At 42.5% G+C, this 16,926-nt stretch overlaps 2 protein-coding genes across 4 annotated transcripts in view; both read left to right on the forward strand.

Moving 5' to 3' along the window:
- Positions 1-16,926, forward strand: part of LOC136633508 (uncharacterized) — a 767,630-nt gene that overhangs the window by 226,825 nt on the left and 523,879 nt on the right. The gene's annotated exons all lie outside the window — the stretch shown is intronic.
- Positions 1-16,926, forward strand: part of LOC136631953 (beta-1,4-galactosyltransferase 3-like) — a 121,702-nt gene that overhangs the window by 13,382 nt on the left and 91,394 nt on the right. The window contains exon 1 of one of the 3 annotated variants that reach the window (XM_066606471.1): positions 12,737-12,910. The exons of the other annotated variants lie outside the window; for them this stretch is intronic. The gene's annotated coding sequence lies outside the window, so the exon portion shown is untranslated. Of the gene's footprint in view, positions 1-12,736; positions 12,911-16,926 lie in introns of those variants that run through there. 3 annotated transcript variants of the gene reach the window in all.

Below are 16,926 nucleotides of genomic sequence, written 5' to 3' on the forward strand. Positions count from 1 at the left end.
TCTAGAATCCTGTAAGATTTGTGCAGTCTGTTTCACATCTAAATGTGGTGCATCCCTCAACTGTATCTGGACACTGAACTGAGATCTCAACAATTTGTCATAGATCTCCTTCCTGCTGTACAATCTGACCTCATCATACAAAATCCTCCACTTAATGATCTTACTGATGATATGTACTCCGTACCAAGACACGTTGTTCTTAATACGTCCCGAGATCCTCTTAATGGCATCACCTACCGACCATACAGATACAAATTGCTGGATCTGGCTCTTGAACAGATAGCACCATGGTTTCTGCACCGAATTTTTACAGAATGAGAAATTTCTCATCAAAAACATCAAGTTTAAGAATAATTCTGGACAAGGCATGGAGAGTCCTCCTTCCCTATGAGGGAGATAGGCAATGTTCCTCTTCACTATGCTCACCCTACTACCATACAAGAAGTTGAAGAAGACATTGGTTAGTCTGGGCCGCAGACTATCTGGCACTGGAAACACCACTGAGATGTACAAAAAGAGTGGAAGCAGGAATCTTCTCATAAGGCCGACCTTCTCATGGTATGTCAGCCTCCAATGCTTCCAGCTCCGCTGCTTCTGCTCACACACCAACAGCCTCTCCTCCCAATTCACCTTCCCTTCATCTACTTTTCCAAACACAACTCCCAAAATTTTAATTTTATCCTGAACTTTCCTGAAGGGCACCGAAAAGACTTCACTATCTCTCCCTAACCACAATGCCTCGCTCTTCTCCATGTTCACCACCGAATTTGAGACTCTGGAAAATTCTGCTATGTCCTGCTCAAGTGCTGCACAATCATCTGCAGAAGTCACCAGAAGTGTCACATCATCCGCATAAGCACTAAACTTTATAACTTCCACTTTCCCATGAAGATGACACCCCAACCCCTGTAAATCCCCATCAGCCTGTAGCTTTCTCACATATAATAGTGGACTGAGAGGACAACCTAGCCTCACCCCTGACATAATCCTGAAGGGATCTCCTAGGTGACCATTAATCAGAGGTTGACTTACCGCTCCCTTATAGAGAACCTGCAGCCATTGTACAAAGCGTACCGGAAGGCCATACTCCACTAACACTTAATACAAGTAGTCATGATGAACTCTATCAAAGGCCTTACTCTGGTCTAAGCCAACCACATATGCCCCTTCCCCATGCTGTTTCATATAGGTTATGGCCTCTCTCACCAGTAGTAGTGAGTCCTCTATAGTTCGGCCTTTCACACCACATGTCTGATTAGCAATAATTAGTTCATCTGCCCCATCACTTAGTCTATAATACAAGATCTTGGCCAAGATTTTATAATCGGTATTTAGCAGAGACAGCGGACGCCAATTTTTAATATCTTTTAAATTTCCTTTTTTGCCAAAAGAACCAACACAGATTTACAGTGAGAGTCCAGCATCTTCCCTGCAGAGAGGCAATCATTATAAACCTGCACCAAGTCTGGAGCTAATAAGTCTCTAAACTCTTTATAGAACTCGCTGGTCAGGCCATCCAGCCCCGGACTCTTCTTGGGCTTTAAGGAGTCAATGCTTCTCTTCACTTCCTCCTCAGTTATGGACACAATCATGCATTCTGCTTGCACTGGGTCTAATTTGGGCAGAGTCGCACTCTTCAGATAGCATTTAATGTCATCCTCCCTAATCTGCCCCCCTTGGAAAAGATTCCCATAGTAATCTCCAATGATCTGTTGGAGTTTCTTCTGCTCTGACTGCTCTGTACCGTTCTCATCTAATAGCCCAGTCATAAGCTTCTTACTAACCCTATTCTTACAGGCAATAAACGGGTCCGGGGTGTAAACCCTCCAATTATCAAACTGTCCCTCGGCTTTAAGAGACTTGAATCGATCATACTGCAGTTCTTTCATCTTCTGCTTTATCTGGCTGATGCTCGCTCCGTCCACCTTCTCCCCACCGTTTATCCGACCATACAAGCGACTCAGCTGTCGTCTCAGCATAGAATACTTCATATACTCCACATTACTGCGTCTCCTGGCAGCTCTAATCATAAACTGCTTGATGTCCCCTTTCATACACTCCCACCACTCTGCCATATCATCAGACATACATTGGGTGGTCCTCCGTTCATTATAGAAGGTAGTGAAGGCCTCAATAAACTGTGGATCCTGCAGCAGCGAACTGTTCATCTTCCAGTATCCCCGACCGCAGACCCCGGTCCCATCCTGACCCAGCGTGACACTCACTATACAATGGTCAGAGAACTCTATGGGGCTGATCCTATACTTGGTGCACTTCATGCCTTTCTTAATATAGATACGATCTATTCTGCTGGCATTACCTCCCTTATGATAGGTGTAAGATCTCTTAGCATATTGTAAGCCATAGGGGTCAACTAAATGAGCCTGCTGGACTAGATTATTGAGGAAGTTCTCATCATGCCTCAGTTGTTTGTGACTACTGGTTCTATCTACATTACTGGAGACACTATTAAAATCCCCGCACATTATAAACACCCGAGATGTAAAACAATACGGCTTCATCAGCTGGAACAACTCCCTCCTCTCTTTTCTCGTCTGAGGAGCATAGATATTAATAACTCTATAATATACAGTGTCCAGTATAACGTCCAGCATCAGGCACCGGCCTGGACTGATCTCCAGGACCCTCTCCACCTCTATGTCCTTCTTATTGAAGAGAATTCCCACACCATCATTTCTCTCCAATCCAAAGGACCAGAATGGCGCTCCATGTCTCCAGTCCCTCCTGGCTGCATACACATCAGCATTACTCTTCAGGTAGGTCTCCTGTAAGAAGAAGACATCAGATCTCTCCTCTGACAGCCGCTGGTAGATCGCCTGCCTCCTGTTCTTAGTCTTTACACTGTTCACATTTATAGAGCAGACTCTCAAACTCATTTAAGTCACTGGTCTTTCTTGCTTTTCCTCCTCCGTCCGCTGCTGTCACCTGCAGAGCCCTATCTTTTGGTGGACACTGATGGTTGAGGTTCCTCTTCCTGATGGTCGTCATCAGAGTTATGTAAAGAGATGCATTCTTTTTCTGACTTCTCTGATTCTTCTCCCAGCACTCCATACTGTCTGGAGGTTATGACCGGCACCGGCTGATCATTGGTTCTTCTCCGAGCACTCCATACTGTCAGGAGGTTATGGCCGACACCGGCTGATCCAGGGTTTTCTTTGCTGCAGTGACTTTTCTAGTAGGATCCGCAGTTTTATTCTTTCTTTTAACTGCCTGGAACCCCTCTTGATCCACAGAGGGGCGTCTAGGCCTTGCGGTTTGGTCAGAGGGTTCTGTAGCCTTACATGGCTGCTGTTTAGGTGATTTAGCAACAGGTTTACTGGATATTTTCTTCTTTTCATGAGGTTTCTCTTCAGAAGCTGGCGCTTGTAGAACAATAGGGGATATTTCACTTCTTACAGCAAGGATTTTTCTTTTTTCATCAGATGCCTTCTTGGTGGCTGGTACTTGTACTGTAGTGGGAGGACCATCCATCTCTCCCTTTGCTGGTACTTGTAGTGCAGCAGGTGAGTTATCAGTCTCTAAAGCAGGGTCACTGGTACTTTGCACTACATTAGTATTAGGACTGTTGGATTCTGGGGCTGTATCTGCTCTTGCGGCGACGTCCTCTTTACCTTCCTCCATGGGCTCTATGCCGATATCATCACCTCCTTTATTATGCTCTGCATATGGACACTCCCGGAATGTATGACCTGCTCCTAAGCACAGGTTACAGATTACGGGTCCTCTACAATCGCTTTTTGAATGTCCAAACTGTCCACATAATGAACACTTGACTCGAGAGCAGTTAAAAGCGAGGTGTCTGCCCCCACACCTATGACATAGACGAGGCTGACCAGGGTAATAGCATATTCCTCTCTCTGAGCCTAGATAGAAGGAGTGCGGTAGATGTCTGGCCACACCATTGGCTCGCTCTAATTGGATCTTTACAGTGTATCCACCATTCCAGATTCCCTCCTCATCATAGATTTTTTCCAGATAATTCATGATCATACATTGCCTACTCAGCCAGTGCTCCAGATCTGCCAGCGCCACCACCTCAGACTGGAACAATATGGTGGCCCTCACCACCTGAGGCTTGGACAGCTGGATCACCTGGAGATACTCCCAGATTGACTGTCCCCTTGTGTCATTATATATACTCCAAAATGCATCCAAGTCATATTGCAGCTTAAAGCTGTTGTCGTAGATCCTGCTGGAGGGGATATGGATCAGAGCGTACACCTCAGAGGCTTTAAACTTCATAAAGTCTTTTAGGAGACTCTTCCCAATGTACAGTCTGGAGGGAATGTTCTCCTCTGGCCCAGTGTACTTAATCCTGACAGCTTTTTCCCGTGAGCGCAAGCATTGTTTTTTCCTTTTTTATTGTTCATGTTATATGACGAGCCCCAATTATTATTTTGGTGTGCTCGTATTAAATGCTGTGCGGCTCTCTACGGATAGGGGATACAAGCTTCATATCTATATACGCTTTCCAGGACTTCGGTGCCGGTGAGACCTATGTTTCCAGCTAGGTCTCATCTGAGCACCCGGTGAGTAATAGCTTTACTCCTTTACGTCTGATAACACCTGATATTTGTTTTCTGGCGCTCTCCTCTCACATATTTCTTTATTAATCCTGACAGCGTTTCTCCTCTGTGGTGGAGGGGGAGCTGGCTTTGTGACATTGGAGAATAGTCTGTTTAAGGGCTCCCACCCACTAGCGTTTTTTTTCACTGCGAAATTCGCACTTTTTTTTTTCTACAGGCGGTCTATGGGACTTGTAAAGCTAAAATCGCGATCGCGCGAAATCGCGATATTGCGCAATCACGATTTTAGCTTTACAACTCCCATAGCCCAAAGCACCCTGCAGAAAAAAAAAACGCTGCGAATTTCGCAGTAAAAAAACGCTAGTGGGTGGGAGCCCTAATTGTGGACGGTCAGCAGAGGGATGAGTGCCAGACCTTTCCTCATCAGCAGGCTTACTGACTCCTGATTGATCTGCAGACACACCTGCGGTGGTATGAGACTGTCCTGCAGACACACCTGCGGTGGTATGAGACTGTCCTGCAGACTCACTTGCGGTGGTATGAGACTGTCCTGCAGATTGTTGTACACACTGCTCTGCAGATGGCTGAGAACCTTCACAAATCTCCACCATATCTGCTCCAGCCGCTGTAGTTGTCTCTTCACTCATGACACTGCACGGTGTTTCATTTACAATGTCAGTACCTGAAGCATACATCAGATTACTACTTGCATTCATTTCATCAGCACTGCAAGCAGAGTCCTTTGCAATTAACCCCTTATTGGCTGTCACATTTTGCTCCTCAGTATTAGCAGCATTTTCAGAGTCTGATAGCTCAGCTCCCATACTCAGTGACGCTCCAGGCACTGCACCCACACATCTCAGAGGGGTTCCCTGCTCCACCATACTATACACAACATTATAATCAGTACCTTTTTCAATGACTTCTTTAATCTTCATGTTTTGCACTCTGGCCTCCCTCTTTTTCTCCATTGCCCAGTTCTCTACTTTAGGTATTGCATTTGCTTCTTTGTCTAGTCGCTCCTTTAATATAACAAGCTCACGTGTGCAATTATTCAGGCACTCACACTTTATCAGCTTTGTCTTTGGATCTGACTCTATCTTAATCTCTTCTCTTAACTTCAAAATTTGTCTTTCCAGTTTAAATAAACTTTTCTTAGTCACTTTCATACTCAATCCAAATGCTTTACATGATTCAGTAATCTCACCAGCCACCATTTCCTGGTTACCACTTTCTTAATATCCATGCTGCAAGCCACACTCCAGGCTCTGGGCTCTCCCAGGATCCTCAGCCCAGCTGCCCTCACTTCCTCCTGGGTCAGAGGCCATGCCTCCTCCCTACTGGGAGCTCACAAGCACACGTCTTTCCTCTCCTATGTACAAGTATATAACTACTATAATACTGCTCCTATGTACAAGTATATAACTACTATAATACTGCCTCCTATTTACAAGAATACAACAACTATAATAATGCCCCTATGTTCAAGAATATAACTGCTATAATACTGCCTCCTATGTACAAGAATATAACTACTATAATACTGCTCCTATGTACAAGAATATAACTACTATAATGCTGCCCCCTATGTACAAGAATATAACTACTATAATAATGCACCTATGTACAAGAATATAACTACTATAATACTGCTCCTATGTACAAGAATATAACTACTATAATGCTGCCCCCTATGTACAAGAATATAACTGCTATAATACTGCCTCCTATGTACAAGAATATAACTACTATAATGCTGCCCCCTATGTACAAGAATATAACTACTATAATGCTGCCCCCTATGTACAAGAATATAACTACTATAATACTGCCCCCTATGTACAAGAATATAACTACTATAATACTGCCCCCAATACACAAGTATAACCTGTGGCTCACCATTAGAGCCACAGGCTTTATTAATTTATTTTCATTTCTTATTTGTTGGTTCTTTACTAGTACTAGTTAGGGGTTTTCTATCTCTACTTAAAAGAGACCAGAAGCTAGGTTAGACCCTCTATCCTTCGCTGTTTGGCGCCTTAAATAGAAAAGCCACCGATGATAGTGTCCTCTCATATATAGACGCTACTATATCTAGTATAATACTGCCCCCTATGTACAAGACTATAACTATTATAATACTGCCTCCTATGTACAAGAATATAACTACTATAATACTGCCTCTATGTACAAGGATATAACTACTATAATACTGCTCCTATGTACAAGAATATAACTACTATAATACTGCCCCTTATGTTGAAGAATGTAACTACTTTAATACTGCCCCCTATGTACAAGAATATAACTACTATAATAATGCACCTATTTGCAAGAACATAACTAGTATAATACTGCTCCCTATGTACAAGAATATAACTACTATAGTACTCCTCCTATGTACAAGAATATAACTAGTATAATGCTGCCACCTATGTACAAGAATATAACTACTATAATACTGCTCCTATGTACAAGAGTATAACTACTATAATACTGCTCCTATGTACAAGAATATAACTACTATAATAATGCCCCCTATGTTCAAGAATATAACTACTATAATACTGCCCCTTATGTTGAATAATATAACTACTATAATACTGCTCCCTATGTACAAGAATATAACTAGTATAATACTACCCCCTATGTACAAGACTATAACTATTATAATACTGCCTCCTATATACAAGAATATAACTACTATAATACTGCCTCTATGTACAAGAATATAACTACTATAATACTGCTCCCTATGTACAACACTATAACTAGTATAATGCTACCTCCTATGTACAAGAATATAACTACTATAATACTGCTCCTATTTACAAGAATATAACTACTATAATACTGCCCCCTATATTCAAGAATATAACTACTATAATACTGCCCCTTATGTCGAATAATATAACTTCTATAATACTGCCTTCTATGTACAAGAATAGAACTACTATAATAGTGCCCCTATGTACAAGAATATAATTACTATAATACAGCCCCCTATGTACAAGAATAGAACTACTATAATACTGCCTCCTATGTACCAGAATATAACTACTATAATGCTGCCCCCTATGTACAAGAATAGAACTACTATAATACTGCCTCCTATGTACAAGAATATAACTACTATAATACTGCTTCTATGCACAAGAATATAACCACTATAAAACTGCTCCTATGTAGAAGAAATAGAAACTATAATACTGTCCCCTATGTACAAGAATATAACTGCTATAATTCTGCCTCCTATGTACAAGAATATAACTACTATAATACTGCTCCTATGTACAAGAACATAACTACTATAATACTGCTCCCTATGTACAAGAATATAACTACTATAATACTGCCCCCTATGTACAAGAATATGACTACTATAATACTGCTCCTATGTACAAGAATATAACTACTATAATACTGCCCCCTCTATACAAGAATATAACCACTATAATACTGCTCCCTATGTACAAGAATATAACTACTATAATACTGCCCCCTCTATACAAGAATATAACTACTATAATACTGCCCCCCATATACAAGAATAACCTGTGGCTCACCATCAGAGCCTCAGGCTTTATTAATTTATTTTCATTTCTTATTTGTTGGTTCTTTACTAGTACTAGTTAGGGGTTTTCTATATCTACCTAAAAGAGACCAGAAGCTAGGTTAGACCCTCTATCCTTTGCTGTTTGGCGCCTTAATTATTAAGCCACCTATGATAGTGTCCTCTCATATATAGACGCTACTCTTATCGTCGCTATACCTGGCCATATCTAGCCCAGGACGACCTATCACTCTATAGTTGCCTTATTATAACTGTAGTTCAGTCTATAATATATGGGCTGAGCTAATTACCTGTTTTTCTTATAGTTGATATGATCTTTCGCCTATCTAATGAGTCTTCTAATGATACGACTCCTGACATGATACGACTAGTTATTATAATACTATCATAGTCTATCATCAGTACTCTGTCAGCACTTTACTGTACATTAATATCACCTGTCCTATTAGGGCAAGAGTTGCTGGCTAAATCACAAATGTGTCTAACTACTATAATACAGCTCCCTGTGTACAAGAAATAACTACTATAATATTGACCCCTATGTTCAAGAATATAACTACTATTATACTGCCCCTTATGTTGAAGAATGTAACTACTTTAATACTGCCCCCTATGTACAAGAATATAACTACTATAATAATGCACCTATATGCAAGAATATAACTAGTATAATACTGCTCCCTATGTACAAGAATATAACTAGTATAATGCTGCCACCTATGTACAAGAATATAACTAGTATAATAGTGCCTCCTATATACAAGAATAAAACTACTATAATACTGCCTCTATGTACAAGGATATATCTACTATAATACTGCCTCTTATGTCGAATAATATAACTACTATAATACTGCCCCTATGTACAAGAATATAACTACTATAATACTGCTCCTATGTACAAGAATATAATGACTATAATACTGCCCCCTATGTACAAGAATAGAACTACTATAATACTGCCTCCTATGTACAAGATTATAACTAGTATAATACTGCTCCCTATGTACAAGAATATAACTGCTATAGTACTCCTCCTATGTACAAGAATATAACTAGTATAATGCTGCCACCTATGTACAAGAATATAACTACTATAATACTGCTCCTATGTACAAGAAGATAACTAATATAATACTGCCCCTTATGTTGAATAATATAACTACTATAATACTGCTCCCTATGTACAAGAGTATAACTAGTATAATACTACCCCCTATGTACAAGATTATAACTATTATAACACTGTCTCCTATATACAAGAATATAACTACTATAATACTGCCTCTATGTACAAGGATATAAATACTATAATACTGCCCCTTATGTCGAATAATATAACTACTATAATACTGCCTTCTATGTACAAGAATAGAACTACTATAATACTGCCTCCTATGTACAAGAATATAACTACTATAATATTGCTCCTATGTACAAGAATATAACTACTATAATACTGCTTCCTATGTACAAGAATATAACTACTGTAATACTGCTCCTATGTACAAGAATATAACTACTATAATACTGCTCCCTATGTACAAGAATATAAGTACTATAATACTGCCCCTTTTGTCGAATAATATAACTACTATAATACTGCCCCTTATGTACAAGAATATAACTACTATAATACTGCCCCTATGTACAAGAATATAATTACTATAATACTGCCCCCTATGTATAAGAATAGAACTACTATAATACTGCCCCCTATGTACAAGAATATACTATAATACTGCTTCCTATGTACAAGAATATAACTACTATAATACTGCTCCTATGTACAAGAATATAACTACTATAATACTGCCTCCTATGTACAAGAATATAACTACTATAATACTGCCTCCTATGTACAAGAATATAACTACTATAATACTGCCCCCTATGTACAAGAATAGAACTACTATAATACTGCCTCCTATGTACAAGAATATAACTACTATATTACTGCTCCTATGTACAAGAATATAACTACCATAATGCTGCCCCCTATGTACAAGAGTATAACTACTATAATACTGCCTCCTATGTACAAGAATATAACTACTATAATACTGCCCCTATGTACAAGAATATAACTACTATAATACTGCCCCCTATGTACAAGAATATAACTACTATAATACTGCTCCCTATGTACAAGAATATAACTACTATAATACTACTCCTATGTACAAGAATATAACTACTATAATACTGCCCCTATGTACAAGAATATAACTACTATAATACTGCCCCCTATGTACAAGAATATAACTACTATAATACTGCCCCCTATGTACAAGAATATAACTACTATAACACTGCCTCCTATGTACATGAATATAACTACTATAATACTGCCCCCTATGTACAAGAATATAACTACTATAATACTGCTCCTATGTACATGAATATAACTATTATAATACTGCTCCTATGTACAAGAATATAACTACTATAATACTGCTCCCTATGTACTAGAATATAACTACTATAATACTGCCCCCTATGTACAAGAATACCAGGGGCGTATATAAGGGGGATGCAGTGGATGTGGCTGCATTTGGGCCTAGGAGCATTAGGGGGCTTGTAAGGCCTCTTTTCTGCTTACAGGGAACCCAGTGCTTTGAATAAAGTATTGTCACTGGGGGCACTCTTACAGATTTTGCATTGGTGCCCAGGAGCTTTAAATCACGCCTTTGATCGGCCACTATAATACTGCCCTCCGAATTCTACATTTCCCTCTGCTATGTGCGTGCAGTAGCAGTTCTATAATAACCCACACTATGCATGTTTCCTGCGGTGATTCCCTCCCTCTTTGTCCTCTGTCCTCCTTATAGAGGGGTGATAGGATTTGGCAGGTTACACTGTATCTCTGTCGCACTGCGAGCAGCATTTGTTTGGCTCCGCTCAGCCGTTGAGCAGCCACTTGCTTGCCTTGTGAAGATGATGAGTGAGTCGGTGTTTGTCCTCAAGAATCCACCGGTAATGGATGTTCTTCTATTGTGAGAAAGCCAAGACGTTGAGGAGTGTGTTATGGGGGCTGCGAGGACTTGTCCTCTGCGCATGGGAATGAAGCTCTGGGCTGGGACCATCATAAACATAACCTTGGGATCTGCTGAAGGATAGTAGGTTTTATCAGATAGCAGGTTTTATGTTTCTTTGCTTATGTAGAGATGATATTTTACAGAAGGCTAGCTGCAATGAATGATATAATAAACTCTACCCCCCTTTCCTCCCCTCCTAATCCAGGGTGCATCTACTTGTCTCATTTCCAGGTGTTTTAAAAAAAGGTTATAAAACTACTTTCTTCACAAGAGACTGCACTTCTGATAACTGTGATAACTTTCTAATAGGCCATCTTTCAATTTTGCACAATTTTCAAGACCTCTGCTTGCTTTTAGTAAATAAAAATATTCACGTTAAAGAAGTTCTGACATGGAAAAAAAACCAAAAAAAAAACATTTACTTACCTTGCCTGGCCAGGCCCGATCATCAGGCATGTCCCATCCATCGGGCATCTTCTTCTGTAGCTTCTTGAAGCAGAGCTGGAGCGGTCAAAATGACCGCTTCCTGCTCTGCTCCGTCTGTGAGCCACTTCCGAGGTGAACGGACGGGCGCCAGGTCACAAGCAGTGCTTGCTGTGGGCGGCCTGTCTGTCCTGGCTGAACTCCAAGTTCTGCACGTGCGCAGTGGAGAGGCGGCCCGTCCTGACTCCTGTCAGAGGGCACCTGTCTTCTGTGCCTGCCCGCAATCCCGGAGGGGGGCAACCCGTCCTGGCTCTTCTTAGGAAGCTGAAAGCCTGCTGCGCAACAACAAAACAAAAAGGTAAGCATAGGTTTGTATGCTTTAGCAAGCAAAAAAATTGTGGGTTCCCTGTGTCCATTAGGCAGACCAGGGAATAATGGCTGTTAAAGCATAAAAACGTTATTCATGCCAGAACCCCTTAAGGCCGGCTGCAGATGGGCGGAAATTCCGTGGCGGGATGTCCCGCAGAATTTCCGCCCCTGGAAGCTGCCATAGGATTGCGTTAACAAACGCAATCCTATGTAGATGGTCGCAATTTGGCCGCGTGAAATCTCGTGCGGCAAACAAATCGCAGCATGCTCTATTTCTGTGCGGGGCTCGCAGAGCCCCTCAGAGAATCGTCACTCACTGGCCGACGGCTCCGCTTTGCGCATGCTCCAGCTGCCCGGCAGCCTGCACATGAAAGAGCCGGAGCCGCGGGAGCAGGTGAGTTTCGCGCTGCTCTCTGCAGACGCTCGGGTCGGTTCCCGCTGCGAGAATTCTCGCAGCCAGATCTGACCCGGTCGTCTGCAGGCGGCCTAACGGGCAAAACCCATATTGATCTGTAGTGGCCCAGAACATATATTTCTGGCCCCTTCCATAAGTGTCATGCATGTAATGTCTTGTGTTTAGATGCACTGTGCAGAAATTGCCTAGTCATTTGTCATGTGTATTGCACAACTGCAGCGCTGAAGAGTTAATGTCTGTATGAAGCTGGAATATGCCTGTGAATGTAACCATTTCATGTCACGTGGTATGCAAGAGTTTATAAGTATGAGTGATTTGGGTGTGAGACAAGTCAGTCTGTCTATCTATCGGAGTATGTTCTGAGAGTTATTCTGTTCCTGAGAGAATGCCAGCCACGTAGGGGTACCATCAACCACCATGTGGTGAAGAATGGAGGAAGAAGAGTGATTCCCTGAGATCTGATATGTCAGGGACCACTAAGGAGTAGAGGGAGAAAGAGAGAGAGAGAGATTGAGTGTCAGAAGAATCTAATTATCGTGCAGAGGTATTGTGCCAAGAGTATATCTGTGGAGAGTTTACCCCTTCGCTTTTCCAGGAGCTGTCCTGGACAGATAACTAGGACTGTCGGGCCAGTGTCATCCTGAGTACCCCTTTCTAGTAGTGGTTCCGTACAAGTCCTAAGGATTGTAGGGCCAGCGTCATCCTGAGTTTCTCCCAGACCTTCTTGCTCTGTGTTGCCTGCATTGGTGTATCACTGTACTTTTGTAAAGTGTTCTAGTTATCTGCAGTAAAGTTTACCATGACAAGAGACTGCTTTATCCTCCCAGCTCCTCCATGTGGGCCTCATGTCCCAAGTGGACCCTCCGGGTTACCACAGATCAGTCTCCAACTAACACATGTATAGGGCTTAGCATAGATGGTCAGATGTATGGAGGAGACAGGTTGTATATAGGCAAAACATTAGGATATTAGGTCAGGGATGCATGGAGAGGACAGGTTGTATATAGAAGATTACATGTAGGGGGTGTCACGTTTCAGTCAGCACATAGTTAATTATTTGCCAGCACACCTTGTTTCTGTAGGTTATTTCCAGACAAGCCAGGGTTATCAGCTCCTGTGCTTTCTAGTCTAGATTTATTACCCTGCTAGGGTCTGAGAGGTGTGCTGGTGACTGACATGTCTGTCTGTCAATCAGCTTCTCCTGCCTCCCTATAAGAGACAGCTGTTTCTGCCTGGAAGTTGCTGATTATTCTCCAGTGATCCCTGAGCAGTCCTGCTGAGTGTCCAGCTCTGGTACTCTGTGCCATTCCCTCTGTGTTTTACTTCTGTCCTGCTTCTGTGGAGGTTACCTTGTCTCGATCCAGCTCTGCCTTGGTCCTGGGGTTTTCCTGTCATGTTGTTTTTTTCCATAGCCTGTCAGTACTAGTAAGTTGTCCTCTGCGTTGGTACGGCTGTTCCTTCCTGTCCTGCCACAAGGCAGTGTAGGGTCAGTGTTGGCGGCCTGGACCTGTCCACCTTTGGGGCTACCAGGAAGGGACATTTTCTGGGTGAGAGTCAGGAAGTCCCACGCCGTGCATACCTGTGCACACTACTAGTACTGTAACGGGGGGGTATTAGGCTATTAGGTCAGAGATATATGGGGGGATAGGTTGTATGTAGAAGATTACATATGGGGAGGTATCAGGCAATTAGGTCAGAGATATATGGAGAGGACAGGTTGTATATAGATTACATGTAGGGAGGTATCAGGATACTACGTCAGAGATATATGGAGAGGACAGGTTGTATATAGAAGATTACATATAGGAAGGTATCAGAATATTAGGTCAAATTTATTAAAGTGACATATTAACTCGAACCTCTCATTCCCGCCTCCAAGACCTCCCCAGAGCAGTACCAGTCTTCTGAATCCCTGATTCAGAAAACTTTAGGCGTATTCTAAAAACGCATTTTTTCAGGGAGGCATACCATATACCCTAAACCAAAACCCTCTGTACTACGCCTGATAATGTGCTTCCTGTCCTAGTGACTGCAACCTCTGCTAGCCGCCATCAAACCCCCGGCAGACTCACCGATTCAGCCACTATGCGGCTTACGTCTGGGCATTGTTTATGTGTATAGCATCCCTCACTCTCCACCTCGCCATACCAAGCACATCTCCAGTCCCTTTACCTTATGTATCACCCCATTATCTGTAGTATATAAGCTTGTTAGAGCAGGACCCTCACCCCTATTGTTTCCTCAACTGATTATTATTAGAGATGAGCGAACGTACTCGTTTAGAGCGATTTTGCACTCGAGCACCACTTTTTTCGAGTAACTGACTACTCGGGCGAAAAGATTCGGGGAGCGCCGGGGGTGCTCGGGGGGTTGTAGAGGGGAGTGGGGGGGAGGGGGGAGAGAGAGAGCTTCCCCCTGTTCCCCACTGCTACCCCCGCTCCGCCACGCCACCCCCACCCCACGGCGCCCCCGAATCTTTTCGCCCGAGTAGTGAGTTACTTGAAAAAAGCGGTGCTCGAGTGCGAAATCACCCTAATCGAGTACATTTAATTACTCTAATTACTATCTAACCGTGGTTTTTGTATTTTTGTCTCTCTGTATCCCGCTGTTTTTGTAAGTGCCGCGGAATATGTTTGGCGCTATATAAAGATTATTATTATATGGAGGGGACAGGTTGTATATAGATTACACATAGGGAGGTATCAGGATATGAGGTCAAAGATTTATGGAGAGGACACGTTGTTTATAGGCTGTAGTGTGGCAGATAGTATAGGGGTGGGGTGGTAATGGCGTTAGTGGATCCGAGGTAACCACACTACTGGCAGCCTCTAGTGGCTTTTGGGCTACCCAGAGGTCAGGTAGGGTATGGTGGTGATAAGTATTTTGTCAAGTTGGTGACGCCAGTCTGTATACAGGCCGAAACCTGTTCCAGACAAAACAAATAAATAAAAATGGGAAAATAAATTATAATGTTGTAGTCCTTTTCCCTGAAGTGTGGTACATCTCAGTGCAGATGGTGAATTGTGGGAAGGTAACTCCAGGAGTCAGGATCAACGTGAAAAAAATGTAACAGTTTATTTATTAGAGAGGAATCTTCATTTACAAAATGAATGTTACTTTAGCGTTTAAGGTGGACTTTACACTTCAGTATAGGAACACCCATCTGAACATTTGGGCTCAATAACAACTGAAAGTGCTGGAAAACTCATTTCTACACTATGCTTTGCCCTTCAGCTTTTACATAGTAACATAGTATGTAAGGCCGGAATATTCGAGTAACGAGCACCATCTAGTACACTAATACTCGAACAAGCATCAAGCTCGACAGAGTATGTTCGCTCAGCTCTAATTATTACTAGAGATGAGCGAACGTGTTCTTCCGAGCTTGATATTCGTGCGAATATTAGGGTGTTCGGGATGTTCGTTATTCGTAACGAACACCATGCGGTGTTCTGGTTACTTTCACTTCCTTCCCTGAGACGTTAGCGCGCTTTTCTGGCCAATTGAAAGACAGGGAAGGCATTACAACTTCCCCCTGCAACGTTTAAGCCCTATACCACCCCCCTGCTGTGAGTGGCTGGCGAGATCAGGTGTTCGCCTAATATAAAAGTCGGCCCCTCCCGCGGCTCGCCTCAGATGCGGTGTGAGTTAGATGAGGGACAGTGCTGTTTATACCGGAGCTGCTGTAGGGAAAGAATTGGTAGTTAGTGTAGGCTTCAAGACCCCCCAAAGGTCCTTATTAGGGCCACTGATAGCTGTGTGTTGGCTGCTGTTAGCAGTGGGATTTTTTTTTTTCTCAAAATCGCCTCTGCAGACCGTTGCACCTGGCATTAGGGACAGAAGTGCTGCATAGGCAGGGAGAGTGTTAGGAGTGAGTGTAGCCTTCAAGAACCTCAACGGTCCTTTCTAGGGCCATATTTATCCGTGTGCAGTACTGTCCAGGCTGCTGTTACCTGTGCTGCATTTTTTGTGGGCTTCTCAAAATCGCCTCTGCAGAGCATTGCACCCTCCATTGATACTGCAGGGAAAGAATTGTATAGGCAGGGCCACAACACAGTTATTATTCATAGAATATACGCAGTGCTGCCTTTTGGTGGGAAAAAACTGAAAACAAATCTATTTGTCCAGCCTCTGTCCGTCCTAACGCCTGTGGACACGTGTGAGCTGCGTGAAAAACATTGCTAAATCATACGCACCCAGCTACGCTTTACTGCTGGCTTCGCCATTTGCTTTCCTTAATTGGGAAAAAAAATACCTGCTCTGCCAGAGTTATAATAACTCTGCTACCCTCACGTTCTGTGACACATAAGCAGGGACACAGCACAGTTATTAAACTTCTCCTGTTCATAGAATATACGCAGTGCTGCCTTTTGGTGGGAAAAAACTGAAAACAAATCTATTTGTCCAGCCTCTGTCCGTCCTTACGGGCGGTGGAGACGTGTGAGCTGCGTGAAAAACATTGCTAAATCATACGCACCCAGCTACGCTTTACTGCTGGCTTCGCCATTTGCTTTCCTTAATTGGGAAAAAAAATACCTGCTCTGCCAGAGTTATAATAAC

This window comes from Eleutherodactylus coqui, chromosome 6 (genome assembly GCF_035609145.1).
Source record: "Eleutherodactylus coqui strain aEleCoq1 chromosome 6, aEleCoq1.hap1, whole genome shotgun sequence".
NCBI classification, from domain to species: Eukaryota; Metazoa; Chordata; class Amphibia; order Anura; family Eleutherodactylidae; genus Eleutherodactylus; species Eleutherodactylus coqui.